Raw genomic sequence first — 9,096 nt, forward strand, 5'->3', positions numbered from 1 at the left:
ACAGCGCCCGGCGCAGCGCTCGCGGCTGCAGAGCTCCGCGTCCGGGGACCCGCACGAGCCCGCGCCCATGCCGGGCCGCCACTGAGCCGAGGAGGTGAGGTGGCACCCCGCGCCCCGCATCCGCCGACCGCGCGCTGCCGCGCCCCGGGTGAGAGCTGAGCGGGCGTCCTTGTCCTTGGCGGCCCGTCCTTCCCGACCCTCCGGGTCTCCGCGGAGAACAATGGGGCCGTTGCAGAGGCGCCTGCCCTTCACGCGCAGCCAGGAGGGCCGGACCCCTGGGGACCCCTCACGCCAGCTAGGCCCTTCCCTCCAGATGAGTCACCTGACAGCGACCAGCTGGGGCTGCGCCAGGCCGGTGGGGGAAGGGAGGGGAGAGGGTGGGGGGCGCGGCCGCAGGGTCCTGGCCCAAAGGGAGGGATCGGGGACGTGACGACCCGGGGACATCAGGCGCGGGCAGTAGCCCTGGTCCCGGTGGAGAAGGGCGGATACTGGAGCCGCGAGCAAAACAGGCGGGCGGGGCTGCCCATCACCTCCATGCAGGCGGCGCCCCTCCCCGGAGCCCGGGCCCCTTTCCCCCGCCCGGAAAGGCCAGCTGCCTTGGGGGGCCGCCGAGGACGCCCCGCATCTGCGCAGCCGGCGTCCGGGAGCAGGTGCGGCCGCCGGGCGGGGTGGAGGCTGCGGGGTGCGTCTTCCAGGCGGGTGCGCTCGTAGGGCCTCTGGGCAGCAGGGCAGCAAAGACCCTAACTCTGAGCGAACCCCCTTGGCTAGCCCTGGGGCCGCGGCCGCAGTCCCGCGGGGAGGGGGTCGCTGGCCGCGGCAGAGGGGGAGGGGAAGGCGGGAATGCCAAGTCATGGGGCTGCGGGCCAGGCGTGCCGGCGCCCCGCGCGCTCCAGGCGCGTCCCCGTGCGGGAGCCGGTGCTTTCTGCAGAGCGCAGACCCCTCCCCGAGTGCCACCGGCAGCGGGGCACAGGCGCTACTGGGGTTAGGGACTTGGGGGCTGGATCCCCGGCTTTCCAGAGGAGAGGGGCGCATGGGGTCCCCGCCGCGACGCAGTGGCGAGCCCGGGGATACACAGACCTCTGGGACACTCGAAGCCACGCTCGAGCTGCAGAGTCACGCCCAGACACCAGCTCTGAACCGAACCCTCCATACCCCCACCCCGAGAAAGCCCCCAAAGGGACTGGGGCGGGGGGCTGGGCCAGGCCCTACCTGCGGCGGCCATCTTGCAGGTGTGGTTGGCCAGCGCCTGGCGGCGGTCTGGGTGGGCAGGGCCTGTGCCCCCTCCTCGCAGGCCTGGAGCCATGGATGGTGTAGTGGGGAGAAGCTGAGAAAATAGACCTCTGGCTGGGGCACGCTAGTGGGACTCAGGGCTCCTCAGGTGATACCAGTGCCGCTGGAGGTGGGCCTTTGCTTGGGGGCGGGGCGCTGGGCCAGGATGCGGTACCCTCTGGGATGACCAGAGCAGGAAGGTCAAGGCCCAGGGGGAGGAGGACCAGGGTTCCTGGGGTGACCTCCGAGCTTCAGCCTCACCCAGGTCTAGTTGCCAGGGGGTGTGAGACGGGGGCTTTGGGGAGCTTGTGGAGGGGTGCTCGGCCCCTGCCTGGGCTGGGGGAGACAGGTGAGCAGCCCTGTAAGGTGCAAGTGGCCTTGCGGTGTGTCTGCAGTCAGGCAGAGGTAGAGGTTGGCGTGGAGCCCCGAGGCTTTCAGGAAGCCTGCAAATGCCAGTGTGCCAGCCCCACCAGGCAGTGCCCCTCCTGCTACTCCATCCCAGCTTCTGCTGGTCTACCCCATACCTGCCCTGCCTGGGACCCTGACTGCCCATCTGAAGAGACAGAGGTTCTAGCCTCAGGCCCACCAGGAGAGGAGCCCTCGTACCCAGCTGTGGTCCAGAGCCAACCCTTTGTGGTCCCAACAGAAGTCATGGGGTTATTCCTTGGCTTTAAATTGACTGGCCAGGGCCAGGATCAGGCTGACCTAAGTCCTTCAGACCATGCCTGGGATACCTGAGAACAGGTAGGGCAGATGGGCCATCTTGTGGACAGGTGACTGGCCTGGGTGGTTCAGCTGCAGTGCCTCGGAGAGGGGGGTGCCATCATCTGCACTTCCAGGGCACTGTTAGAGTTAGTGTCCCCATTGAGACAGTGCTCCCCACCTCCAACCCCAGGTTCTTAGGGAAACAGGTAAGCCACTTGCACACCCCTACCCTGCCTAAGACTGCCACCTGGGCGGTTCCCGGAGGGTGAGGGAGTCCTGGGTGGGCTCAAGGGTCCTGGTTCCCGGCACTTCTGCCTGGTTACCTAGGAAGCCTCTGCCTGTCTCCTAGTTCAAAGGGGTGTTTGGGATCCAGCCTTGCAGAGGCCCTCTGCTCGACTGGTGGGGGAGAGCTAGGGGAGGGGTGTCTAGGCTCACCGGATGAAGCAGTTGTTGGGTGTAACCACCATGATGTGAGAGGGACAGGCTGCCTGCACAGGGATAGCCTCCACCCCCACCCCTAAGCTGGAGAGGCACCTTGTGGGGTATCTTGACCTCACCTTTCATTTTACAGAAAACCTGAAGGACATGGCAAGGTCCTTCCCTCAGATCCTCCAGTGAGCCTTGACCTGAATGTCTGGGTGTCATACCCCCCTCCCAGAGATGGCATGGTGCAGGGGACTGCGGGGAACAGAATGGGAGGAGTAGAATCTGGTTCATCTCAGGATCTGAGCCTGCTGACCCTTGGCTGCTGTATTCTAGGGTTCAGGAGGCCACAAGGTGGCCACTGCTCAATTTTCAAGGTGCCCCATGGTCTGGGGAGGAACAACCAAGGATCTACAGGTCCCCTCTAGACTGGGGCAGCACCCCCTCACATGCACTCAGTCTAATACAGATGCACATGTGCACCCCACATGCATACCCCTCTCACTCTCACACATGCACACCCCTCATACACTGTCTCACACACACACATGCACACCCCTCTCACACACTCTGTCTCACACACACACACATACCCACATGCACACTCCCTCACACATACACTGTCTCACACAGGCACACACACACCTCTACACACATACACACACACGCAAGTATCCCTTACACACATGTACATACTTTCTCATACATACCATCTCACACACATGGGCACACTCACACATGTACACACCCACATCCATGCATATACACTCATACATATGCACACACTGTATTCCAATTATACTCACATGGGCGCTCTCTTTCTCTCTCTTCCTTTCTCTCTCTCTCTCTCTTTCTCACACACACACACATACACAGAGTCTGTCTACTGTCACTAGGGTCAGTGCCCTTCAAAAAGTCTCTTCTCAGAAGTCCTCGCCCCCTGCCGCTTGTAACTGACCCTTTTCCCTACCTCCTGCATGTGGGGTATCTGCATGGGGTCCTGTGCCCCCATCTTCTCAGGAGAAACAGCTTCACACTCCTTCTTTAGCCCCTACTTTGGAGCAACCCCTTTTGCTTCAGGTGACAGGTAGTTTCTTCTCTGGTGCTCTCAAGGATACCCATTTCTTCCTTGGTCCCCCAACCCCTCACTTCTTTTCTAAGGAAGACTTCTTGAAAGAGGTTGTGAATCTTTAATAAACACTCTGTCATATGAGCATTGAGATGTACAAGGAGGAATAGAGAATATATGCCTGGTCCTAGCGTTGGCCAGTGATGTCCAGGTGACACGGTTACAGTGACGTGGGGCCTGAGGTGGTTCTGCGTCAGAACTCTTGCTGAGTGTGGCTTGGACTGTGGTGAAGAATTGGGAGTGAGGGCGGGTCCATCGCTTCCAAGTGGAGGTGGTCTACAGACCCTGAGAGGGCAGGTGGGAACTGTCTGTAACTCGGATGTCTGTAAGCAGGGGCCTGCCTGGAAAGCAGTTCCAGCATCCTGCCAGCAGGAGCAGAGCTGGACGTGCTGGACACTGTGCTTGTGTGACATGTCCCTCACTCTCACCCAGCAGCAAGAGGCAGGCCCTCACTTTATAGGTAGGCCATGAAAGCAAGAAGGATCTTGTCCACATTCACGATCACCTCCTGGAGAGGCCTCGCCCACTCCCAGTGCTTCAGGCCTGGACCTGATGGCCTCTGGGACCCAGCGCCCTGAATGTGTCATTGGCCATTCTGAGGACGCCGGCCTTGACCCCTGCCCTCCGCGGAGGAGTGCGCGCACGTGTGATTGCCCAGTGGTGGTAGCCTGGGGGCGTCTTTCCTGAGTCTTGCTCCCTTGGGACGCCCTGTTTGTGACGTCCTCCTGCCTCAAGGATGCACTTGACCCTGCTCATTAGCTTTGAATGTGTATGGCAGACAGACACGATCTGTCCAGTCTCAGCAGGTGAGCCCCTGAGTCGCGGGGTCATGTGGTGTGCACCTGTACTAGGTGCTGCGTATTATTTTGTTGGTGACGTCTCAGCTCATGTCCCCACATGGTTGGCTGGAGTTCCTCTGCCCCATCTTTGCAGCATTTGTGTTGTCAGACTTCTGAATTGTGACTTGATGAGTGTGCTTTCCTGATTGTCACTGTGCTCCTCTAATGTCAATTGCCTATTATATCTTTTAAAATTGATTTTCAATCACTCACTCTTACACACTTTTTCTTATATTATCAATTGCAATTGTACAATGCTGTCGTTTACCCTTTCTTATTGAAACCTCCCTGTGTCTTCCTCTTTCCTTCCCCAACCCACCCGCGGGCTAACTTCTGATCCCTCCCTTCCTGCTGTGGGAGTCAGCTCTCCACCAGGGTCCACCACCCACCATGGTCTCTCTCTGCATGGAAACCTTTCCCGAGTCTCTGCCCTTCTATCTTTGGTGTATTTCCCTCCCTGACTGTTCTGTAATTGTTCTCTATGTATTCTGCGTCCACTTCCCCAGTGTTCTGTGCAGATATACCTTCTCTTGGTGATTGGTTTCTCGTCATTGAGGGCATCTGGTGATGGGCAGAGTTTTGCTCTGATGGCTTTTTATGGGTTAAGGAATATTTCTTGAAGGATGGAAGACACCACTCTTAATTCTCTTCCAAAACTTTATTGTCCGCGTTTAGTCTAACCCACACAGGGGCAGTTCTCGTGGTGTCTCTGGCTAGTGTTGCTGCTAAGTGTCCACCGTGAACGCTGTGCTCTTTGATCTTCTGCAACAAGTGCTTCAAGTCCTCACTTTGAGCAAGCAAGATCGTGTCATCTGTCTCCACAGCAGAGGCTATTAATGGGTCTTTCTCTGATCCTGATGCCGTGTCCTTCTTCATAGACTCCAGCTGTCAAAGACTTTGCTCTGCGTACAGATTGAAAACATATGGAGAGAAGATACAATCCTGACACACACCTTTCTTAATTTTAAACCATGTAGTGTTCCCTTGCTCTGTTTGTACAATAGCTAGGTATAGGTTTTGCATGAGCACAATTAAGTGTCTGGGATTTCCACTCTTCTCAGTGTCAGCCATAATGTGTTATGATTCACACAGTCAAACGCCTTTACATAGTAGTCAACAAAGCATAAACAGACATTCTTCTGGTATTCTTTACTTTTAGCCAGGACCCATTTAACGTCAGCAGTGATGTCCCTCATGCCACAGGCTCTTCTAAATCCAGCTTGAACTTCTGGCAGTTCCCTATCTATGGACTGTTCTAGCAGTTTTTGAATGATCTTCGGCAATACTTTGCTTGCTTGTATGTGATATTAATGATATTGTTCAATAGTTTCCACATTCTATTGGATCATCTTTCTTGGGAATGAGAGCAAATATGGACCTCTTCCAGTCAGTCAACTAGGCAGCGATCTTCCAGATTTCCTGGCATAGACTGGTGAATATTTCCAGGGCTGCAGCTCTTAGTTGAATCATCCCAGTTGGTGTCCCATTGATCCCTGGGGCCGTATGTTTTTGCCAATGCCTTCAGTGAAGCTTGGACTCCTTCCTTCATTACCACTGGCTCTTGATTATATAGACTTCCTGAGATATTTTAGTGTCAGCAAAGTCTTTTTTGGTACAGTGAATCTGTATATTCCTTCTTTTGATGTTTCTAGATCATTCACGGTTTTGCCCTATAACATCTCTATTCCAACTTGAGGTTTGAATTTGTTTTCAGTTCTTTCAGCTTGAGAAATGGTGAGCAAGTTCCCCCCTTCTTATTCTACAATTCTAGGTCTCTCCACATTCTGTTATAATAATTTTCCTTGTGTTCTCAAGCTGCCTTTTGAAATCTTCTTTTCAGCTCTTTGCCTTCAGCATTTCTTACCTTTGTTTTGGCTTCTCAAGGTGCTAGCACAATTTTCAGAGTCTCTTCTGACGTCCACTTCAGTTTTTCTTTCTTGTCTGTCTTTGTAAAGACCTTTTGTTCTCTTCAAGGATAACATCCTTGATGACATCCTACCACTAATCTGGTCTTCAATCACTGGTGTTCGCTGCTTCAAACCTATTAAGATGATTTTTTAATTCAGGTAGAATAGACTCGAGATCCTATTTTGGTTCTTGTGGACTTGTTTTAATTCTCTCCAGCTTCAGTTTGAACTTGCACATGAGTAATTGATGATCTGTTCAACAGTCAACACCTGGCCTGGCTTTCACTGCTGATATTGAGCTTCTTCCGCAATTCCTTCCACACATGGAGTCAATCTGGTTCCTATGCAGCCCATCGGTGAGGTCCATGTGTAAAGTCACCATTTGTGTTTTTTATAAAACGTACTTGGATGCTCGCTTCGGCAGCAAATATACTGAAAGTGGAACGATACAGAGAGGATTAGCATGGCCCCTGCGCAAGGATGACACACAAATTCGTGAAGTGTTCCATTTTTTAAAAAAGGCTTTTGGGATGAATAAGTTATTGAAGGTACAAAGTTCTTTCATTCTATTTCTGGCCTCATTTATTTCTGTCACTAAGTCTCCAATTTCCGACTAACATTCCTTTTTCATTGTTCCCAGCATTTGCAGTCCAGTCACCAGGTATCATCAGTGTATCTTGATTGCATGGTTGGTCATTTCAGACTGCAAAATGTGGTAAAATGCTTCACTTTCCTCCTTTGCTTTAGCTATTGGTATGTATATTTGAATAATAGTTGTATTACCAAGTATTCCTTATGTGTGTATGGGTAAATATTCTATCACTCGCAACATTCTACTTCAGGATAGAACTTGAAATTGTCTTTTTAATTATGAATGTAACACTGCTCCCCCCATAGTATGCCATGTGACTGATTCACAGGACCTAAGCCGGTCCATCTGATCTCTGATGCCTTGAGTGTTGATGTTCGTGGGTTTTTTTATTCTGATTTTTTTTAATATTCTGATATTTTTAAGAGTTTTGTCATAAGTGAATCTTGAAAATGATTGTTTTAAAAACATCTGTTGAGTAATGTCTTTCCTCCTTGGCTTGTTAGTAACTATTTTATGAATATGCTAATAAATATTCTAATACTAAGCCATTTTGGCATTCCTGGAATAAGCTAATCTGCATTATTCTCTTTATATGTTCTTTTCTAAAGTTTGGATTTTTATGTTTATGTTCATCACGTTTTCTTTAATTTGGTGATAAGGAGTCCTGGTGGCACAAATGGTTAAGTACTTGATTGCTGATGGAAAAGTTGGTTTGACCCCACGAGCTGTTCTTAAAGGAAGAGAAGCTTCGGCCTCTGAAAGCCTGACGGCTGAGGAACCACGGAGTCCTTCTCTGCCGTAAAGCGCCGTCTGTTCTTGCTCGGAATTGACTCATGCAGTGGGTTCGGTCTGAGTAACTTGGTGTCCAGATTATATCATGTCAGTGTGTCCGTGAATGTTTTGGCATTTACCTCTGTCTTTTGTTTCGGAATGCTTGGTCAAGTTCATGTCTGAAATGTGGGCAGGCTGACTGCTTTTTGGTAGATTTTTAAATGGTTGTAGGGATAATCAGGCTTCTGCTGATTAATTTTTTTCTTGTTGTAGATCACATTTTCCTGTTTCTTGGCGTGGCTTCTAATCCATGATTAGCATTTTGATTGTTAATATGTGCTGTTGATTTGCTTGCAGCTCATAGCGTCCTTATGCACAATGACATTGAACCTGCCCTGTCCTGAGCCCATCTCACTGTCTCTGACACTCCTGTCTCTATTACCCAGTTACTGTGTCAGTCCATCCCCTCCTAGGTCTTCCTCTCCTGCACTGTCCCTCCATCCTTCCAAGCATGATGTCTTTCTCCAAAGACTGGTCCCTTCTGGCAACATGCCCAAAGAATGTCAGGTGGAGCTTCAGAATTCTGGCCTCCAAGGAGTAGCCTGCTTTCACCTTCTCCAGGACAGACCTATTTGTTCTCCTAACAGTTCAATACTCTTCTCCAGCACCACAGCTCAAAGGCATCTATTTTTCCTTCTGTCATCCTTAGTCATTGTCCAGCTCCTGACGCATAACAATTTTGATTGTAGGGAACACGAATTATGTTTCCTACCTTTAAAGAGAGGGAAGATCTCCGACAAGAGGGATTGGCACAGTGACCACTGCCGTGTTACAATGAGCTGGTGTACATTAGAACATGAGGGGAGCGCAGGACAGGTCAAGGGTCAGATCTGTTGTTCGTGGGTCGCTGTAAGTCACAGTTAACTCAAGGGCACCTAGCAACAACAACAACAACCACCACCAACAAATCTTTAAAGTGTCTGGCTTTGTTTTGGTAGACGATCAAATTGCTTGATCAGTTTGCTCCCTTAAGCCATTTTTAAGCCGTTCTAGACTTAATCCAGACCATCCTTCATTCTAGGCACAGGTTAACCCCACTATTAAGGCCGGTTCTCTCCGGAGACTCCGCAGAATGTCTGAGGTTGGAGCCCAAAGAGGACTCTTACTTCCTGGCTGCTTGGGCCTCAGCTGCCTTTCTCCTTTGTCGAGCCTGGGGGACTGTTCCCCTGACAGCCCACAGTCCTGCCTTTCCTTCCTAGCCTACACATGCGTGAACTAACGCTCTACAAATACTCAGGGGTATGCCTGATCAAATCTCCAGAGCTTTGTCACTGAGCAACTCTCTCCTTTAGAAGTCCAATCTACCAGCTTACTCAGCTGGCTGAAGCTCCGCCTCCACCTCCTTCGCCTGTTGAAGCAGAAGAACTGATCATGGTCTAGTTCCCTGTGCTGAGATCTCAG

The sequence above is a fragment of the Elephantulus edwardii genome, unplaced genomic scaffold, assembly GCF_000299155.1.
Source record: "Elephantulus edwardii isolate Elephantulus edwardi_28Jun2011 unplaced genomic scaffold, EleEdw1.0 scaffold00127, whole genome shotgun sequence".
Lineage (NCBI taxonomy): Eukaryota > Metazoa > Chordata > Mammalia > Macroscelidea > Macroscelididae > Elephantulus > Elephantulus edwardii.